Source organism: Myotis myotis, unplaced genomic scaffold (assembly GCF_014108235.1).
Source record: "Myotis myotis isolate mMyoMyo1 unplaced genomic scaffold, mMyoMyo1.p scaffold_m19_p_3, whole genome shotgun sequence".
In the NCBI taxonomy this organism is placed as follows: Eukaryota; Metazoa; Chordata; class Mammalia; order Chiroptera; family Vespertilionidae; genus Myotis; species Myotis myotis.
In genome coordinates this window covers 22,957,077-22,978,515 of record NW_023416335.1, presented here as the reverse complement: position 1 = coordinate 22,978,515, position 21,439 = coordinate 22,957,077, and the positions used below count along the sequence as shown (strand labels likewise).

Genomic DNA, 21,439 nt, shown 5'->3' with positions numbered 1-21,439 from the left:
TATTAGTCAAAGTATACAGGTAATTGGGTACCCTCTGTTCAACATTGACTCTCCATCCAGTGGACTTAAACATTTTGAGAACAATTGCAGCTGCTAAATGATTTGTAAACGGGGAATCATGCACTTATAAGTCTATCAGAACAGAAATGGAAAACATACTTCAGAGCTATTAGACTTGAGTTTGAGTATCTTCTTTTATTCTTATTAAATAAGTGGCCCAGCCAAGTTAATTAATTTCTCTGAGTCTGTTTTCTCACATATAGAATAGAAAAAAAAATAATATCTGCCCCATGGTAATGCTGTATTTAATGAGATAATTTAAGTAAAGAACCTGGCAGCTTAATAGAGTTGGGTAAATAGTAACTAATTGCTGTAAGGATTTTGAAAGGGCTTTGAAATGATTGACCTCAACTTATATTTATTGAGTCTGCCACACACAGGGACTTACACAGAAATAAGTTTGTCCACACACCCCTTCCAGCTAAAAGGTGGGTGTCCAACTCTGGGCCACAGAAACAGGGGTGGATCTACAAACCCAGGAGGGAGGAAATCTGGCAGTGAAGGGGGATACCTTAGAAAAGAAACTGCCCCCAAAAGAGAAGGAAAGATGGGAGTGGAAGAAACTCACACCGCTCAGTCTAGCATAGTAGGCACCAGGGTATTCCAGGAGAGGAGTAGGACTGGACCCCAGGCGTGCCTCAGAAGCCAGGGCAAGGAAGAGCAGTGATGCTCAGAGAGAATCCGAGTTGCAAACCAACCTAGAAAAGGCCCCAGGTGGGCCATGGACCTGGTGTGCCCTGCCTACCCAAAGATGTGAAACTACCAGTATGGCCAGGAGCTGTGACAGAGCTGGGACTATAAGAATGGCCTGCTGCCCAGTGTGTGTGTGTGTGTGTGTGTGTGTGTGTGTGTGTGTGTGTGTGCGCGCGCCCACATGTGCTAGCTGTCCAGTAAGAAGACAAAGAAAAAGGGAGCCTGCTTACCCAGAGGAGCAAATATAGGTTGGGCTTTAATATAACAGTAATAGAGAGGTAACAGTGGAGGTTAAACAATAACAAAAATTTACAAAGAATGACCAGCTACAGGGGCCCTGTTGATGAAACCCCAGCCCACCCTGTTTGACTTCTGTGAGAGTTAAAATCATCCAGTCCCCATCCTGGTAACTGAGGAGCTGAAAGCAAGCCCTTGCTGTGAAGAAGGTATCCGCCCAGAATTACTGAATCCATCCTTCTTCCTCAGGTTGGTGGCCCAGAAAATGCTTTTGATAAACAGGTGATGAATAAAAATGCAAGATGATCTGTGATGTGGGTCACTTAGGCTGTCAATCAAGTCAAGGTGAAGGAGAAATCATCTTGGGCTGCTGAGGTCCAAGATGAGCTTCCTTTCAAACTGAGTCTTGAAGATGAGTGACATTAAGATTCTTCTTTTAAAAAGTTAGACATGAAAGCATGAGCAAAAAGGTAAGGGCTAAAACATACTTGCCATATTCAGAAGTCAGCAATGGTGCTTGCTATTAGAGCCAGGCTTATAAGCTGGAAAGGTGGGGATAGCTATGAAATACAGTCTGGGCAATTGACCCAAAACCAGAGAAGTATGCAAATGTTGACTTCAACTGCCCCCAAAACTCTATTATACCCAAGAAAATTTTCTAAATATATTATTTTTTTCAAAGTGGTGATATTTTCAAAATCACCAAATACTGATTGTAAAAAGTGAAAAGAAGAAAATAATAGTTGTTAAAATCTATTTCTATTAAGATTACCATTGCAGGTTCCTCCCTAAAGGCTGTCAGTACACAGAGAAAGATATTGCTAGTGTTTAGTATCTGTTGCGGTCACCTTGGCTTAATAAAGTGAGCACAGACTTTAATGGCAATTTAATTAGATTTGCCATGGGGGAGATGCCACATAGGAGACTCAGTGGTCCTATATTTAGAAACATGTATGATGATACAAATAAATAAAAACACAAAAAATAAGACATAGTGAAGATCATGGCAGGTATTTCTCTTTCTTTTCTCCCTGCAGTTTAAATACACTTTTTGTTGTTCTCCTGTAGTGTAAGTGTCTAAATACTGTATCTTTAAACAAATTTTTATATGTTTTTATTGATTTCAGAAAGAATGGAGAGGGAGAGATAGAACTATCAATGATAAGAGATAATTATTGATCAGCTACCTCCTGCACACCCCACACTGGGGATTGAGCCCACAACCCCGGCATGTGCCCTGACTGGGAATGGAACCATGATCTCCTAGTTCATAGGTCGACACTCAACCTCTGAGCCATACCACCGGGCAGTACTGTATCTTTGATGCTTACGGAAGTTGAAGGCATATGGAGAGGAGTATGTATGCCCTGTTTTATATTTTATGAGCAGGTGGCATATTTCTAACCAACATGTTCAATCAACTTGACTTTTTTGTTGAATGAGAAGAGAAGGCAGTTTATCTCTATGATGAAAAATATGTATAGAGGTTCCACCAGAAACTCAAGACATAGCAGATGGTCTCAATGACCAATAGAGCCAATGATAAAGAATATACACTGAGTGTCCAGATTATTATGACCACCTGACATTTGGAGGAAAATTAGCTATAATTTCACGCTGAAGTTGCTAGAGGGCCAGACCATTATAAATAGGGAAGCAGGTTGTTTACCATGACAGTAGAAGTGATTTTTTTCTGAAGATATGGGTAAACAATGTGATTTAACAGCCTTTGAACATGGGAGGTATATATATATATAATTTCCCCCAGGTCTATAGAGACTGAAAACTCAAGAGACATAGCATATTTTTCCTTTTCCTTTACTTGTTGCCATAGAAAGAGGTGAAAACCTTCTTTAAGTGAGGCAGGGATAAAGGAGAGCATGTGGAAGGAATATTTTCGGAGTCATTTTTATAGTTCTCACATAAAAATATGTCTACACACTTGGCAACCACGTCTGCACCTGCAGTGGGAGTGAAGCACCAACTTAGAGCATCCAGGTGGTTTCTGTAGGACTGAGTCATGCCGGTGCCCAAATCCAGCAGGTGGCGAAGCTCTGGTTGGAAGATCCTGCAAAGTTGCTGACTCCTCCTGAGCACTCTGGAAGAAGACACATGGATTCTGAAGTGATAGCTTAAGTATTCCACTGGGAATCTTCCAGAAAAGTTAGGCAGAACTAGGAACTGCCCACACATAAGGTAAAGGTTTTCTCAAAATCGCTTTTTAAAAAAAGCTTTAAAAGTACAGAGAGTTCTCAACACTTCCATGCACTGAGAAAATGGCCCTGGCTTGGTAGCTCAGTCCCAAGAAAATCAAATTTAGTAACAGTTCAATAAGCCCAGTGGGTCTGTTGCCAGGCCCTAAGCTAAATGCTGAAGCAGTGCTTCTCCTGGGTGCTCTGTGGACCACCTTTATGAGAATTGGAGGTGGACAAGGCTGTCTATAACACAAGCTCCTGGGTCCACCCAAGTCTACAAATAATGATCTCTTAAGAATGGGAAAAGAATTTGTTATCTGCATTTAGCAACCCTTCCCCCTGGTGATTCTCATATATGTAAAGCTAGAGAAAACTCCAGGAGAAATCTGGAAATTCAATAAAAAGAGATAGGAGAGAATATCAAGGTGTCCTGTTCTCAGGATTTCACAGTGACCTTTTCTTGGAAGGACAAAGAAATGTCCACTTCGATTATTACTGTTTTTACTGAGTTAGCTCTCTAAGTTGATCAGAAATGGTGACAGAATAAGAAGGGCATGGATCACTGACTCATTGCCAACATTTTAAAGAACTTACTACAAGTGGGGCACTGCTCTAAATCCTCTCCATGTATTATCTCAATTTTGATTCTTACAGCAACCTTATCTGTTAAGTACAGAAGATCCCCTCCTTATACATGGTTTTGTTTCCCATGGTTATTGTTACCTGCAGTCCTGAAATATTAAATGGAAAATTACAAAAATAAACAATTCATAAGTTGCAAATTGCATGTTGTTCTGAGTAGCATGATGAAACCTTGCTCTATCCCACTTCATTCTGAAGTGGGATTTTAATCACCCCTTTATCCAGTGTATCTACACTAGATAGGTTTCCAGCCCTTTAGCCACTTTGCCATCTCAGCTATCTAATCGACTGTATATAGTAGTGCCTGTGTTCAAGTAATCCTCATTTTACTTAATAATGTCTCATTCACCTCACTTCGTCTCATCACATAGGCACTTTATCATCTCTCATCACCACAAGAAGAAGGGTGAGTATAGTACAATAAGATTGATCGAGAGAGATCACATTCACATAATTTGTATTAGAGTATATTACTATAATTATTATATTTTATTATTAGTTGTTATTAATCTATTACTGTGCCTACATGACAAATTAAACTTCATTCTAGCATAAGAAAAACATAGTATATATAGGGCTCATGTCCACTGGGTTTCATGTCCACTGGGGGTCTTGAAACATACTCCCCATAGGTAAGAGGAGGACTCTTGTAGATGCTTTTATTGTATTCAATTTACAAATAGGAAATTAGATGAAATTAGATTAGTAGTCAGTTCTTGTCCCATGTAAGGGGAGGTCAGGGAGAAGACAAATCAGGGAGGAAGCAAAAGACCTCTGTGCCTTGTCCAAACCAATATGTCTAGCTAATTTCATTCTGAGTAGAGAAATTAATGAAATGGAAAAATTGAACTGGAACATGCGATGTTCCTCTGGGCAGGATGATCCCCGGGTTCTTGTCCAGGTGGAGTCGAAGAATGAGACCACGGATGAAAGGTGGTATAGTAAAAGGTGAAAATTTACTGAGAAACAAGCACAGACTACCACGTGGGGAGGGGGAAAGAGTCTCACTAAGTCCCTTTTCCCCACAGTTTATAAAGGCTGCAGTTCTTTATGCCTTGACATCCCCTCTGATTGGTTACTATCACCTCTGATTTGGTCACTATAGCAACTCCAGTGCTCAAACTTCACATGAGGTACATGAGATTCTCCTCTTCTTCTCCCTTATTTTTTTCTTATTCCCTTTGGGCTTTTCTCTTCCCTCTCTGAATGAGGGACTTCCTTCTCTTTATTCTGTAAATGTATATTTTCTGTAGCTCCCAGCTCCCTTATTCTATGGAAATGTACCTTCTGCAGCTCTGTAGCCCTGTGCTTCTTTCATGGACACCTTAATTCCTAAGATTTCCTAAACCTGCCTATTTCACCCCTAAAAACTCCTTTCATTAACAATACAAACTTTAAAAATTTTTATTTAAAATGTAATCAGAGTGCCCTTTAAGTTCTAGAAACAAAGGTAACTCCATCCAAATCTAATAAAGAGTTAATATTATCTGACTGTTTTTCTTTAATTTTTAAGTATTTAGGAATGTGAGTTACTGGAAGGTGGTTAATGTTAAGCCCAGGTTTCAGGATCCCCAAAAGACCACCAGGGAGCCAGCCGAGTTCCATGCAAAAGCAGATAGAGTCTTTATTCAGACTAGCTCGAACTCCCCCCACACTCGCAAACACAGCAGCTGGGGCAGAGAGTGAGCTCTGTGGGGAGAGGGGTTTTATAGGGGGGTTGGAGTAAGGGGAGGAGAGAGGACTGTGGGCCCTGCCTATTGGCCAGGCCCAAGTTGGTGTCTTGTTACACAGGATGTGGTCATATCTATGGTGTGCACTTCCCTTGGTTGTCATTGGTTAGTTTAAAGAAATCCTAGGTGTGGCTAGCAGAGGCTTGGGCTTCCGGGAAGAAGCTCCTTGCCGAGCACATGGCTAAGGCTGCTGCCCAAAAATGGAGGATCCGGGGTAAGATGGAGGGCATAGCCCTAGCTCTCTCAGTTAAGCTGCTTTTAGTTACTGGTGTCTGTGAATAGAATAAAACACAAGAACAGACCCATAAAATTCATGACACTACTCTCCTTGGATTTATTAAAAAGACCCCCAGAGAAGAGAATTATAAAATTTGATCAAGTCAGCAGTTCCAGCTGTGTAATTGATATCCATTATTTTCTATTGACTGCTGTGCAGAACTTCAATTTCTGTAGCATAAACAGAATTCCCATTTCTTTTGCAAGGAGACTGCCATGGGGTATAGCTGAAAATAAGCTTCATCAGTAAAATCATTTCATAAATTCCTAGAGACTTTCAGGAAAACTCCTCAGAGAATGGTTTCCTATAAAAGTACTTCTTCTCTGTAAATCATTTTTATATTTTACATCATTACATTTGTTCTACATGATTCTTTTCAATGTATAACGTATAACATGGACAGAATACAAACCTCAAGAAGAATCAGACAGCAGCTAAAAAAAAATGTTGGAAAATATCCAAGGCTCTTTTTTTTCCTTCTTCTGTTGTTTAGATTCATGGAAGTAAGAAGATACTTTACTTTGAAAAAAAAATCCACCCCCCTTCCCCTGCAAGAAACAATAATACAAAGATCTCAGGCTTCATAATTAGTTTTTCTTCTATAACCCTAAAACATAATTTCGTGTTTTATCTTAGAAGTGAAGGGGAACAGCATATGTCACTCTAGCATCTACCTCTTTGGCATAAGGATTACTACTATTTTGAGTTGATTAAGTTGAGAAAGAGCAGATATAAGAAAAGCTCTGAAAACAATAGTAGAAGTTACTCTTTTGTGAGTGAAATTTACATATACAAAAGAAATCTCATTTGTAAGGACCTCTCTTCATCAGTAAGAGGATGATTGTATCATTAGAGAATCTTATCCAGGGAAAATACACTGACTTAAATCTATGTAATTAAGTTTGTCATTGTTTACCATGCTTTTCTTGGTGACCTCCCATGAGTGTCCCTCCCCCCACCACTCCTCATTCCTCACCCCAGCCATACTTTTCTTACTTTTGCCTTTATCGAAAGATGGTATTTAAGGTGGTGTCTTAGGTCACCTAAGAGAGTTACTAATTTTCCCTCATTACCTTTCATGTGTACAGGGGGTATACATGTTGTTTGGTTCAGGTAGACAAATTATGCTCAGAGACAGATTATCTGTAGGGAGCAGCTATAGGGTCAAGCCTCAGGTTGACCTGTGGCAGAGCCACAAACAAGTCCCAGCTTGGAGGGCAGAGCACTCTTAACATAATTAAGCTTAACCTTATAGTCCTCCCTTGCTCCTTCCTAGGTAGCTAATGGGCTGTGGGATGTGCAGCAAGTGCTGCCAAAACAAGGTGAAACTCACAAGAACATTGTAAATATGTTGACCGCTATCCTTGTTTTGATCTCACTATAAAATAAAGCCTCGGCTTGCAGCTCATCCAGGCATGGGAGATCCACAAAGCTCCAGCTGTATTCTCTTGTCTGTCTTTTCTTTAATCCTTCACCGCCCCTCCTCAGGCTCACCGAACTCTTGGCTGTGCTGGCGAGGCACATGTGGCACCCATCGTGGGGCCTGGGTACAGGGCTACTACAATCGCAAGATGAAAGGACGCTCCAGTGAAGTATGTGCAGAAAGCAAAAAGGGAGGTAAGGAGCGCAGTTTAGTAATAGCCAGGCATAAAACATGGGAAATTAAGACTGTCCAAATCTGAGGACTATAAAGAAAAATTAGACCTTCCAGAAGGAAATCTGACAGCACCAGCCTCACATTGACAACATCTTCACATCGACAACATCTTCGAGAGGAGCCTGAGCATCATCACCGACAGCAGTAGCCTGAATGCAGAGACCATCCCACAGAAGCTCACAGACCTGCAGCAGCTGTGGGTCCTCCTCATCAAGGAGAGGAAGAAGCAGCACCGGAGACTGGAGGAGGTACAGGGGACCCAGAGAATCTCCTTGTCCCTTCATTCAAAAGACTGAGAGTTGCCCCAATGATAGCGATGCAGAAAAAGAAAATGAAGGTTATGCAAAGGACCAAGGTGCTGACTAGCTTTGGTGAGCTGCCAGTTTTCTGTAAAGTCTTGAGTGGCCAAATCTGAGGACTCTGAGTAGATAGCTTTCCTTTTGTAGCTGAAACTTTCATTTTGTAGCTGAAAGTGTTAACATGTCTGTAGTTTGGTTTCTCTCTTATTGCTGTGTTGCATTAGCATTATTTTGTTCTTGTTTTATTATAGTAGCTTAAAAACAAAAAATGGGGGAGACGTAGGGAGCGGCTATAGGGTCAAGACTCAGATTGACCTGTGGCAGGGCCACAAATAAGTCCCAGCTTGGAGGGCAGAGCACTCTTAACATAATTAAGCTTAACCTTATAGCCCTCCCTAGTTCCATCCTAGGTAGCTAATGGGCTGTGGGAGGTGCAGCAAGAGCTGCCAAAACAAGGTGAAACTCACAAGAACATTGTAAACATGTTGGCCACTACCCTTGTTTTTATCTTACTATAAAATAAAGCCTTGGCTTGCAGGCTGGGTCTTTCTGTGTCCTCATCCAGGCATGGGAGATCCTCCAAGCCCCAGATTTTTCTCTTATCTGTCTTTTCTTTAATCCTTCATTTCCCCTCCTCAGGAACACCAAACTCTTGGCTGTACTAGCGCAGCACAATTATCTTTGCCAGTAATTTATTTAACAGATTCACTGCGGGAATGATAACAATTTAAAAGTCAGTCACATATAGGATGATGTCTCTTAATAAGCCAATAAAGAAATAACATACTCCAAACTGATGATAAATTAATTTTACTAATGTTCTAGGCAAGGGGTAGATGCAAAACCTAAGATCTAAATTTAGTTTGGGACATACCTTTCTATGAATTGGCTCTTGAGAGAGTCCACTGAGTCAACCAAGAGCTGAGGTCTAGCTGTCAGCATGAAATTCAAGTTCCTTCTTGCTAGAGCACGTTGCTAGTGAACCAAGGCACTGGCATTCATGGCCAAGATAGTCTTCCTGGGGCCAATGCATGTTTTTCACCACTGCTGGTAGGTAAAGAGTTGCTTTAACCAGGTAAAAGTTAGTGCCCCAAGGTCTTTGGAAAGCTATTTAGATCAGCAGAGTTGCCTTGCCCAGAGGAAACTCTTTTGGATAATCCTCACAAACTCTCAGTATTTATAGTCAAAGTGCCCCCTAAGCATAGTTGCTTCTCCACATGTTCTTATCAGTAAGCCTCCAGGTGTGCCCCTCCCAGATGAGCTACTGAGTTTTTATTGTAACCACAGATGTCCGTGACAACATTGTGACACAACAACTTCACTCTTATATCAAAACAACTGTACTTATAAAATTAATGTTTAGTCATAAACAAGGTGGATTTGAAATCAAACAACCCATGGGCCTAAACTTGTTTGTTTTTCTCTTATTAATTTCTCTTTTATTATAAGGTCCCCAGTCAAGAACTCAGAAAGGTAGAAGGAAATTATTTTTCCTCCCGACAGAAGGAAAGTGAGTAAAAATCTCCCTGATAATACTTGTAATACTCAAGAAACACATTCTAGTACAACTTGTCCTTCCCCATGTTAATCCATTTCAAAGGACAGTCACTGTGGTACAAACATAAGGCTTCAAGCTTCAAAGAGGTAACAATAGGTTTTATGAATCCCTCTGAGTCACCAAGGTTAGTTAACCCAGCTGTGACCTATAACCCTTTGTGTCCTTATATTTGCATTTCTATGGCTTTATATTGAAAGTTTTATTAGGCAGAATGGAAGATGCTTCAGTTTGCCATTCAGACCCTTTGTGCTCTTATTTTTCTTCTGAAGCCATTTGCCTAGTGTACTAGTAATTTTAGTTTCCTGGAAGTGATAGTGGAACTACTTCTGTAAAGCTTCTTTATTGGGGGGGAAAGGGGGAGGGGGGAAAAGGGAATGTTTGAAGTCAATACAGAGTAAAATTCAAGTAAAGATATTTTTCAATCCTTTTGACTGATCCTGCTCATGATCACTGTTTCTGCTTGAGCAGAAACTGTTACACAGTGATTAGTTTCTGCAGCGATAGTGTCTTCAGCCGCATTGCCCTTTGGGACTGCAGTTGGGTTAGTTGCTGCCAAGTGGATGGGATGAGTTCCCAGGTATGTTAATGTTTTGTTTGTTTGTTTGTTTCTCTTAAAGATGTTGGAGGTGTCTGAAGAGAGCAGTTTGGATTCCAGTCATAGAATTCATAAAGCCTTGCTCCCAGGTAAAATATAAAATAGGAAGTGGCAACATTTGCCTATGTTTTTGATACTTTCTCATCCTTCACATTTTTTTCTCTCTTAAGCTCCTTGCTATTCAATCAATGGCTCTTTTCTCAGAGAACTGCAATCTTGCCTACTCATCCCAGTGGTGCCAGATAACCATGTCCTCTGCCACCCTACCTGGCCTTACATCCTCTACCCCATGTGCTCCATCGAATTCCTCCATCCCATTTCCTCCCAGTGCAGATGCCCCACCCCAGAGCCCCTGCCTCACATCCTGCCCATCCCACATTACCCACTCAATATACCACCCCACACATTTTTCTGTTTGGCACCACTCCCAGTATATAAGGTTAAAAGATAAACTGATGCATATTAAATTTTTTACTTTTTAGTTAGGCAAAAATCTATGTGAATCAGGCAGCATCCAATTTAGTGGATTAAAAGGAGCTCCAATGAGCTTTACAGAATGAAAAACTTTGATAGGTATAAAGGAACTAGAACAAGAAAGTCACACAGGGCAGGAAAGTAGGTTGGTTATTTATTTTTTAAATTTTATTGTTTAAAGTATTACAAATAGTAGTACATATGTCTCCTTTTTTTTCCCCAATGACCTTCCCCCGGCCTCCCCTACCCCCTACCACATGCCTTTACCCCCCCCCCCCCGCCCCCAGTGTCTTGTGTCCATTGGTTATGCTTATATGCATGTATACAAGTCCTTCAGTTGATCTCTTACACCGCCCCCCCCATCACTCCCCAGCCTTCCCACTGTAGTTTGACAGTCTGTTCGATGCTTCTCTGCCTCTGTATCTATCTTTTTGTTCATCAGGTTATAATGTTCTTTATTATCAATAAACTAGAGGCCCGGTGCACAAAAATCTGTGCACTCGGGGGGGAGGGGAGTCCCTCAGCCTGGCCGGTGCCCTCTCGAAGTCTGGGACCCCTCGGGAGATAACGACCTGCTGGCTTAGGCCTGCTCCCAGGTGGCAGAGGGCAGGCCCAATCCCTAGGTGCAGCCCCTGGTCAGGCTCAGAGCAGGGCCGATTCGGTAGTTGGGGCGCTGCCCCTTCATGCACAGAGCAGGGCAGATTGGGAGGTTGTGATGCCACCCTCAGTCACACTCAGGGTAGGGCCAATTGGGGGGTTGGTGCACCACCCCCTGTCACACTCAAGGCAGGGTGGATGGGGAGGTTGCGGCACCACCCCCTGTCACGCACAGAGCAGGGCCAATCAGGGGGTTGGGGCACTGCCCCCGTCACACACAGAGCAGGGGCAATCAGGGGGTTGGGGCACTACCCCCGTCACACACAGAGCAGGGCCCATCAGGGGGTTGGGGCGCCGCCACTCTCACACTCAGGGCAGGGCCGATGGGGAGGTTATGGCTCTACCCCATCACACACAGAGCAGGGCCCATGGGGGGGGTGGGTTGGGGAGCTCCCCCCTATCAGGCACAGAGCAGGGCTGCTCAGGGGGTTGGGGCCCCGCCCCCTGTCACACACAGAGCCACGGGGCGATCAGGGGGTTTGGGCGCTGCCCCCTGTCACGCTGATCCTGGTGCCGGGAGGCATATTACCCTTTTACTATATAGGGTAGAGGCCTGGTGCATGGGTGGGGCCGGCTGGATTGCCCTGAAGGGTGTCCTGGATCAGGGTGGGGGTCCCCACTGGGGTGCCTGGCCAGTCTGGGTGAGGGGCTGAGGGCTGTTTTCAGGCTGGGAGTGACTGAAGTTCCCAACCGCTCCTTTTTTTCTTTTTTTTTTTTTTTTATTCTGGGCCAGCTTTACCTTGAGGCTTGGCTCCAGCTCTTAGGCCTCCGTGCCTGAGAGTAGGTTTCTGGCCTTTGCTTACAATGTTGTGAATCTGGTGGCTGAAGTCCTGTGGTGTTTGTTACAATGTTTCTTTAACTGCCCGCTCAGAGGCCTGAAGCAACAGGTGGGGAACATTGGAGTCCTCCGTCACTGAAGCAAGCAAACCTCATGTTAGTTTCAAGCTGCCTGGCTGCCGGCTGCCATCTTGGCTGACAGTTAATTTGCATATCTCGCTGATTAGCCAATGAAAAGGGTAGCGGTTGTATGCCAATTACCATGTTTCTCTTTTATTAGTGTAGACTAGAGGCCCGGTGCACAAAAATTTGTGCACTCGGGGGAGACGGGAGGTCCCTCAGCCCAGCCTGTGCCCTCTCATAGTCTGGGACCCCTCGGGAGATAACGACCTGCTGGCTTAGGCCTGCTCCCGGGTGGCAGAGGGCAGGCCCAATCCCTAGGTGCAGCCCCTGCTTGGGCTCAGAGCAGGGCCGATTGGGGAGTTGGGGCGCCGCCCCCTGTCACACTCAGGGCAGGGCCAATCAGGGGTTTGGGGCGCTGCCTTCTATCACCCACAGAGCAGGGCCGATCAAGGGGTTGGGGCGCCGCCACTCTCACACTCAGGGCAGGACCGATGGGGAGGTTATGGCTCTACCCCATCACACACAGAGCAGGGCCCGTGGAGGGCGGGGTGGTTAGGGCACCGCACCCTATCACGAACAGAGCAGGGCCGATAGGGAGGTTGTGGCCCCACCCCCTGTCACACACAGAGCCGCAGGGCGATCAGGGGGTTTGGGTGCTGCCCCCTGTCACGCTGATCCCGGTGCGGGGAGGCCTCGTGGCTCCGCTGATCCCAGTGCTGGGCGGCATATTACCCTTTTACTATATAGGATAGAGGCCTGGTGCATGTGTGGGGGCCAGCAGGTTTGCCCTTAAGGGCGTCCTGGATCCAGGTAGGGGTCCCCACTGAGTGCCTGGCCAGCCTGGGTGTGGGGATGATGGCTGTTTGCAGCTGGTCACACACCCTTAAGCATGGGGGTCCCCACTGGGGTGCCTGGCCAGTCTGGGTGAGGGGATGATGGCTGTTTGCAGCTGGTCACACACCCTGAAGGGTGGGGGTCCCCACTGGGGTGCCTGGCCAGCCTGGGTGAGGGGATGATGGTTGTTTGTAGCTGGTCACACACCCTTCAGGGTGGGGGTCCCCACTGGGTTGCCTTGCCAGTCTGGGTGAGGGGCTGAGGGCTAAAGCTCCCAACTGCTCCTTTTTTTTCTTTTTTTAAATTCTGGGCCAGCTTTAGCTCTATCTCCAGCTCTGAGGCCTCTGCTGCTGAAAGAAGGTATCTGGTTTGTTTTGGTTCTATAATCGAAACTCTGTATCAACTCCAGCTCTGAGATCCTGGACTCGCTGAAAGCAGGTTTCTGGGGTTTTGTTTAGCTTCTATATTTGTTACAATGTTTCTTAACCTGCAAGCTCAGAGGCCGGCAAGGCTGACGGGGAACGTTGGAGTCCTCTGTCACTGAAGCAAGCAAGCCTCATGTTCGCTTCAAGCTGCCTGGCTGCTGGCCGCCATCTTGGCTGGCAGTTAATTTGCATATCCCGCTGATTAGCCAATGGGAAGGGTAGTGGTCGTATGCCAATTACCACATTTCTCTTTTATTAGATAGGATTAGTGAGATCATGTGGTATTGTTCCTTTACTGCCTGGCTTATTTCACTTAGCATAATGCTCTCCAGTTCCATCCATGCTGCTGCAAATGGTAAGAATTCCTTCTTTTTTTATAGCAGCATGGTATTTCATTGTGTAGATGTACCATAGTTTTCTAATCCAATTATCTACTGATGGGTATTTAGGCTGTTTCCAAATCTTAGCTATGCTAAATTGTGCTGCTATGAACATAGGGGTGCATATAACCTTTCTGATTGGTGTTTCTGTTTTCTTGGGATATATTCCTAGAAGTGGTATTACTAGGTCAAATGACAGTTCCATTTTTAAATTTTTGTGGAAACACCATACTGTTTTCCACAGTGGCTGCACCAGTCTGCCTTCCCACCAGCAGTGAAGGAGGGTTCCCTTTTCTCCACATCCTCTCCAGCACTTGTCATTTGTTGATTTGTTGATGATAAACATTCTGACAGGTGTGAGGTGGTACCTCATTGTCGTTTTGATTTGCATCTCTCAGATGATTAGTGACTTTGAGCATGTTTTCTGGGCTTTCTGAATGTCCTCTTTCGAAAAGTGTCTATTTAGGTCCTTTGCCCATTTTTTGATTGGATTGTTTATCTTCCTTTTGTTAAGTTGTATGAGTTTTCTGTAAAAAGTAGGTCGGTTATTGCACAGTTACTTTCCTTTCAGGGATGGTAGGAGCCTATCAGGCAGATTACCTCACTTGTGTTGATCAGATGATTTCTGGTTGGCTGCTTCAAAATTCCATTTTTGGTAGAACAAAAACTGTAAGTTAAGTCTCAGACTGGTGACATGGGCCTCGCATAAGTGACTCCATTCTGTCCTGTTGTCTTGTTTTTAACAACAGTTTAATAAAACTCTGAATACAGTACCGGGTTCACTGTAGGCACTCCATAAATTCTACCAAGGTCTTTCCTCCCTCCTTTTCTTTTCCCATTGCTCCAGGGCTCTTGAGATTCCAAAAAAGTATACATACGCTGGGAGGGCAATCACCAATATATAAAAAGTTACCCAAAGATCCCATGTCATCCACAGGAGGACCTGGATTTTGATGATGGAGAGAAGAAGGTTTTATTAAAATCTGAGATTTGTGACTTAAAAAATAAGGCTTTAGTATTTTTTTTTTTATTTGAGTGAAAAATTATGTATACTTTTACTTTTTAGTTTGCTTCATTATATTGACATTTCAGGAACCTTCCGTGTCTTACACAGTGTCATCCAGGGCACCTATCTGTGTACCTAGTGGGAAGCCAGACCTCCTCTGAGCCTCTCCTCACATGGCAGGAACACTAGCAAAAATGTATTTTTATATGGGTGGTGCATTTTTCATTTACCCCACACTTTGCATTGTCTTTCCCAAGAAATGTTTTACATGCATTTCCATATAATTTCTCTCCTTTCTAGGCCACCAGCTTTTCAGCAAAAGAGCCACTCTTAAGGTCTGATGAGAGGTATAAATGGTCCTTGTTGCTCTAAAAAAAAAAGGAAGAAGTGTAATTACCCACTTCACTTACTCAACTGCTGTTATAGGATTTCAAAGGCTTTTCTGAAGGGGGTGAAGAGAGGACAGGGCAGGAGGATGAATGTGTTTCTGTGATGAGACAGTGGCTACAGTCAGAGGACACAGGCAGGACTCAGCCACTGCAATTTGCTTACATAATTCCCTTCTCTTACATTTGGCTCCTAAAAGGGAGCAAAAATACTGAGTTGGTTAAAATTCCAGTAAAGTTCTGGAGAAACAGAAGAAAACAGTAAGAATAATGAGCTCTTAAAGTCTCCAGACTTTTCCTATCCTGCCTGATTCTAGTCTGTGTTCCTGTTTTTGCCTGAACTGTTTTCATTAGTTAAGATTTCAGTTGCCTGAAGTTACAGTATGGCTGAAACAAATCAGGGTGAATTTATCTCTCCAAACAGAAGGTCCTGAAGAAGGCAGTCGATAGCTTTGGTTTACCTGTTTAGTGATAACTATCAGGGCCCCAAACTCAAACTGTGTTTTTAATTTTTTGTTTCATTTTTGTAAAATCACCTTTATCACCATCTGTTTCCATTCAGAGATAATGCCACCTTTTGTCATCAAGCTCATCCCTTCTTAAATGATAGATGGCTGCTGGCTGCTTCAAACATTGCATCTGCGTTCAAGAAAAGAAAAAGAGACTCAGGAGAGATGCCTATGCACCTTTGCAATATTGATTAGAAAAGCAAAAATCAATTCCAGAAAAGTTATTCTTTTACCTGATTGATCAGAACAGTGTCACAGGATCATTCTCACCATGAAGTGAATTGACAAGGGGACCGGCCAGATGTTAACTTTCCTCCTCTTCTTTGCAGAATCAGGCAAGGGAAGGACCGCCACCACATTATACAGAATTATGACCTGATTTTGAAACCTGGGTCCTTGTCAGAGGGAAAAATATTCTCTTTCTCTACTCTCTTAAGTTCTGTGATAGGGGACGGCAAGTTAAATTGGCAAAAGATATAAGAGCAAAAGAGAAGATTGAGCTTTATTCACAGATGTGTACATGATAGTTCACAGAATAATGTGATTGAAGGAGGTGGTTAGAATGTGGGGCTTATTGCCATCTTAATAGGGGGTGGGAGGAAGAAGTGAGGCATTTCTGGGAGATAAAATGAATTTTTAGAAGAAAGGGGGAGAAAGGGTGTTGAGTGTTTCCTTCCCACGTCCTGCGTGGGTCAGGGTTCAGGAACTGGAAGCAGAGCCGCACACAAATGAAAATGAAAAGACAAGAGATAATTGGAAATATTGGGGGACCAGGCAGGCAAGTCCAACTCAAGGGGAAGGACTTCCACCAGTGCTCAGGCCTCACCAAGCTTTTTTTGATCTGGGATGCACCCATAGCATAGCCCTTAGGCAGGCAACCCCCTGCAACAGGCAGACTAGCCCATCAGGAAGGATTTACATAATAATAAATAGGGGAGTAGTTTCAGCTACCACTGTCTGGACAAACAGAGATGGCGCCTAGCTCCAACCTTTGCTAGGGCTTCAAAGGCACCCAGCCTTCGGGGGTTCTCTGTCTAAGCTTATCAGATAGTGAAGGCAATAAACAGTTTCCCACAAAAGGGTACTTATAGAAAAACAAATGATTGTTGATAGGAAGAAAGGAAGGGAGGAAGGAATAAAAGAAGGAAAGAAGAAAAGGAGGAAGGAAGGAAGAGAAAGAAGAAAATCCCTTAGGAGAATAAATGGAAGCCATGGCAGTTTAGCGACAGTGTTTGTTTGAGGGCAGTGCCCACTGTTCATCTCTCAGAAGACAAGATGAGAGTTGTTCCCAGGGAGGAGATTTATGACAACTGAATTCTTTTGGGAGGCTCTGTGTTTGGGGCAGATAAGGAATTTTAGGAACTCAAATAGTTTCAGCTCATTTTTTTTTTAATGCCACAGTGGCTTATTTTGGACTAATTCATCCTCAATTCTAATTTAGTTTCTCATTTCAGAAAACCCATAGCAGCTTTGCCTAGTAACTAAACATTCCTTTTTTTAGAAAATCCTCAAGTACATGCTTAGAAAGAGGAAGGGGGGGGGGGAGAGAGAGAGAGAGAGAGAGAGAGAGAGAGAGAGAGAGAGAGAGAGAGAAACATCAATTGATTGTCTTCTGCATATGCCCCCAACCAGGGATCAAACCCACAACACAGGCGTGTGTTCTGTCTGAGAATCAAACCAGCAACCTTTTAGTGCACAAGACAACATTCAACTAATTGAGACACTCCAGCTGGGCATGTCCCAACATTTTTAATCCTGAATTGCTCTAAGACTCCATCAAATCCCATAAGAGTGTATCTTCAAGAAGGACCTGAACCCCTCTTCCAACACAGCAGGCCAGTTGGATTAAAATAACTGGTCATATAGTTATTAAATTAAAAACTTACTTTGGTGAGCACATAAAAAACATCAAGGTTACCTCCTACACTGAAGGGCAATCATACTTTAAAGATGGATTCATTTCTGTATTACTATTTCTTCCCCTTGCCAATATTAAATTATCCATGGACAAACTGTAAGAAAAATAAGATCATTTGTCACTACAGGAATGAACCTAATTTCTGCTTCACCTTGTCCTCTGCTGAATTCTGCCTACTGTTTCTGATTTTGTTTACCTTTGTTCCTTAAGTATCATCATCATGACCCTAAAGGGAGGAATGCTTCCCTAAGCCTTTGGTTATTAATGCCCACCTAGGGAAAGAGTCAATTCCTCTAGGAAAAAATTCCTGACAATTATTTGCAAGTAATTGTTCAATTTGGTGACATTTTACTCTCCTCTCATAAGCACACAGGGTGCTTTATTAGCCAGTCTTTCCAGTCCAGCCTTTAGAGAATATTTTACAGCAAAGCCATTATTACATAAACTAGAACACAAGTAAAACTTATGCTTCTGTTTCAAGGTGGAGCAAAGGTGATTTCCCTTAAATGTATTATCCACTGTTTATCTAAAATTAATCATAACTTAAGGTTACAGATGAAACAACCTATGCCCATGGTCCAGAATCTTCTAGCAGCCAAAACCTGTAAGGTTTATATTTTAATTTTATGACTCTTATAAACTCACTGCTGCTTCCATTCTATGAATCTGCCCCCAAAGAATTTATGAATCAGCTTCCAAATAGTCTGTGGCAGGGGGAAGCCAGATGGTGATAGTGCACTATTACAGTCTTTCAACTAGTTCCTCAAAAAAAATTAAGCCCTAATATCCAAGGCATCCACTGCATGTTATGAATTAATTTCTCCATTATGACTCTAGAATGGTACTAGCTATGTACCATCCTTGGGAGAACTGAGTATATAGGCACATACATTATTTTATGCTTTCTATGATTTAGATGAGTCTCAGTTGAATCAGTTGCAGCTGAGCCTGTGAGTAACTTCCTGCATGACTTTTAATTTGGTTTCCTTAGTGTCCTTATCTAAAAAATAAAAATAAAAATGAATTGATTGCTCAGATTAATTCCAAGATGCCTTCTAGCTATGATAGAAAATCTGCACTCTAGAAGGTTGTTCTAGAAAAGTTTGGGATCTTAGGAAACCAAATTCAACACTGTGTGTAGTCACATGGTCTCATTTTGCATTCTACCAAAAAAAAGTGAGATAAAATTATTTAAAAACATGTTTTCTGTGTAATTCCTCTCTTTCCACCCTGTCTTCATTAAACCTCTACCTTGCCCCTCATTTCTTCTTAGAAATCATAGATGCTGAGGGAACAAAGCCTTCATACAATTAAGTAATCTTTGTTCTTTACAAATTATAAAGGGTTAAGCTCTTTATGCTGGCTAGGTTGAGAACAAATTCGGCACCTAGTCTTCTACCTGTTTTTCTCCCCAGTTCTGTTTCTCTCTCTCTACACTTGCCTAGAATTGAAAATATGGAACTGTCAGTCCCCCCGATACCTCCTAATGTACAAATAGATGCCTGAAGATATGAGTTGTGCCAACAGTTTTGGCACACATATACATATATATTTATTTTATATATCTTTTTAACCAAAGTTGTTACATTAACCCCCCACAACTAAAATGAAAAAGGAAGGAACAAATTAAGAAATAATATAATAAGTCTTATCTTTTGTCCAATATTCTCTGCATATTGCCTCTCTGTTTTGTTTGTTTGTTTGTTTGTTTTTAGTTGCTTTGTTTTCTCCTTTATATTTTCAGGGAAAGCAGAGACTGGTTAATAAAAATAGTAAATAGTGAGAAATTTCATTATAAGCAACATTTCCATGGATTTCTGTGCTGTTCTGAATTAGTCCCTGTCCTTTGGTAAATGAAAATAAACACTGAGGAAGGAAGGGGACTTCAGACTAATCAGGTAGATGCAGAAGTCAACATCACAACCCACTTGCCTAGCCAGTGGAGATAAATGTATGTGAGGCTGACAGTGCTAGCGAGGTCTAAGATGTTCACAAAACTTTACAATCTTCATTCTAGAGGCAAACTGTTAGGAATAAAATAGAAACGTGGGGAATGTGTTCTGAGAAGCACACGAAGCTGAATATGAGCTCTGTGGGAAAATGTCATGGCTGCTTATTGATATCTGCAATGGCTCAGGTTAAGAGAAAAGCAGCATGAGTCTTGCATGGCCTTGTAGATTCCCTAACTGACTACTTTCAAATAAATTAGATTTCGCTTAAAAGCAGAATTAATCAAATCCTGATAATGCATAACCTTCCTTGTATAAAACTGACTTAGATTTTGCATTCTGAATCCTAAGAATTACTATTATATTACTAGAATTTTTGAATAAGATACTACTATTAGCTAAAATGGGTGGACAAATAACCTTCAGCTAGAAATTCTATGATTCAATGAAATATTGATTTTTCTATCAGTAACTTCTTTTTGTCTCCCTGTTTTTTATCTTAACACATTTTTTATAATGCAAGCCACAAGTGTAATTTTATTTTTAATTGCATTTATTGGAGTGATATTAGTTCACTAAACCATACAGGTTTCAAGTGTACAACTCAATAAAACATCATCTGCACACTGCATTGTGTGCCCACTGCCCCAAGCAAAGTCTCTTTCCATCTCATTTTCCCACCTCCACCTAGCCCCCAACCCCTTTTCCTCTGGCTATCACTACACTGTTGTCTGTGTCTATGGGTTATGCATATATGACCTTTGGTTAATTCTTCTGTCCTTTCATCAGTATTCCCACCCCCTTTTCCTCTGACAGCTGTCAGTCTGTTCCATGTTTCCATGCCTATTTATATTTTGTCTGCCAGTTTATTTTGTTCATTAGATTCCATATATAAGTGAGATCATATAGAATATCACATGACCCCCGCAAAAAAGAATATCTTACCTTTTGCAACAGCATGAATGGACCTGGAGATTATTATGGTAAGTGAAATAAACCATTCAGAGACAGTCAAATATCTTAACACATTTTTAATAGGAAAGTGTGTCTGAAGTGTATCAGTAAAAAATATTACTTACTTAATAAGATTACTAGCTGATTTCTCATCATAAAGACCAGACATGTCATATTTAAAGCTGTAAACAGCGGTTCTCAACCTGTGGGTCACGAACAATGAAAATACATACTGCATATCAGATATTTACATTACGATTCATAACAGTAGCAAAATTAGTTATGAAGTAGCAACAAAAATAATTTTATGGTTGGGGGTCACCACAACATGAGGAACTGTATTAAAGGGTTGCGGCATTAGGAAGGTTGAGAACCACTGCAAAGGGGAAAAAAAAACCCTTAATTAAAAATTTTATATCCAGCAAAACTATCTTTCAGAAATGAAGGTGAAATTAAGACATTCTCAGATGAACAAAAGCTAAGGGAATTTATAGCTAGTAGACTTGTCCTATAAAAAATGCTAAAAAGAGTTCTTCAGGCTGAATTGGTAGGACACTAGAAAATATACCAAGGAAAGTAACAACATAGTTTACCAGAATTTAAAAAATAATGGGAAAATTATGTAAAAGTAGTTTTCCTTTGAAATATAGATTGTTAACCTGTTGATTCAATTATGGCAAAAATTTTAATGAGAAGAAATCTATAATTTTTATTTTATTACTTTAAAAAATATTTTTATTATTTTCTTTTAGAGAGAGAGGAAGGGAGAGTGATAGAGAGATAGAAACATCAATGAGAGAGAAAGATCACTGAGCTGCCTCTTGTACACCCTCTACTGGGGATTGAGCCCATACCCAGGCACGTGCCCTGATATGTGACCTCTCGTTTCATAGGTCGATGCTCAACTACTGAGCCACACCAGCTGGGCAAGAATTCTATAATTTTAAGAGAAAAGGTACAAATGTGCTAACATTTAAAATAATTTTATTAAAAAATTTCAATTTAAAAACAATTATAAGAAATTACTGTATCAAATATAGAAAATATTTATTTTATCACATTGTTTAACTTCTATGTTTGTTTATAATTTAGAAATGAATAGAT

General features: G+C 41.8%; 1 long non-coding RNA gene across 1 annotated transcript; it reads right to left on the bottom strand.

Moving 5' to 3' along the window:
- Nucleotides 1-14,045: 14,045 nt before the first annotated feature.
- Nucleotides 14,046-16,200, bottom strand: LOC118651563. The gene is made up of 3 exons (XR_004966296.1): nucleotides 15,748-16,200; nucleotides 15,542-15,644; nucleotides 14,046-14,556 (listed from the first exon to the last, which is right to left on the bottom strand). It is a non-coding gene; the product is annotated as an uncharacterized LOC118651563 (long non-coding RNA).
- Nucleotides 16,201-21,439: the final 5,239 nt, after the last annotated feature.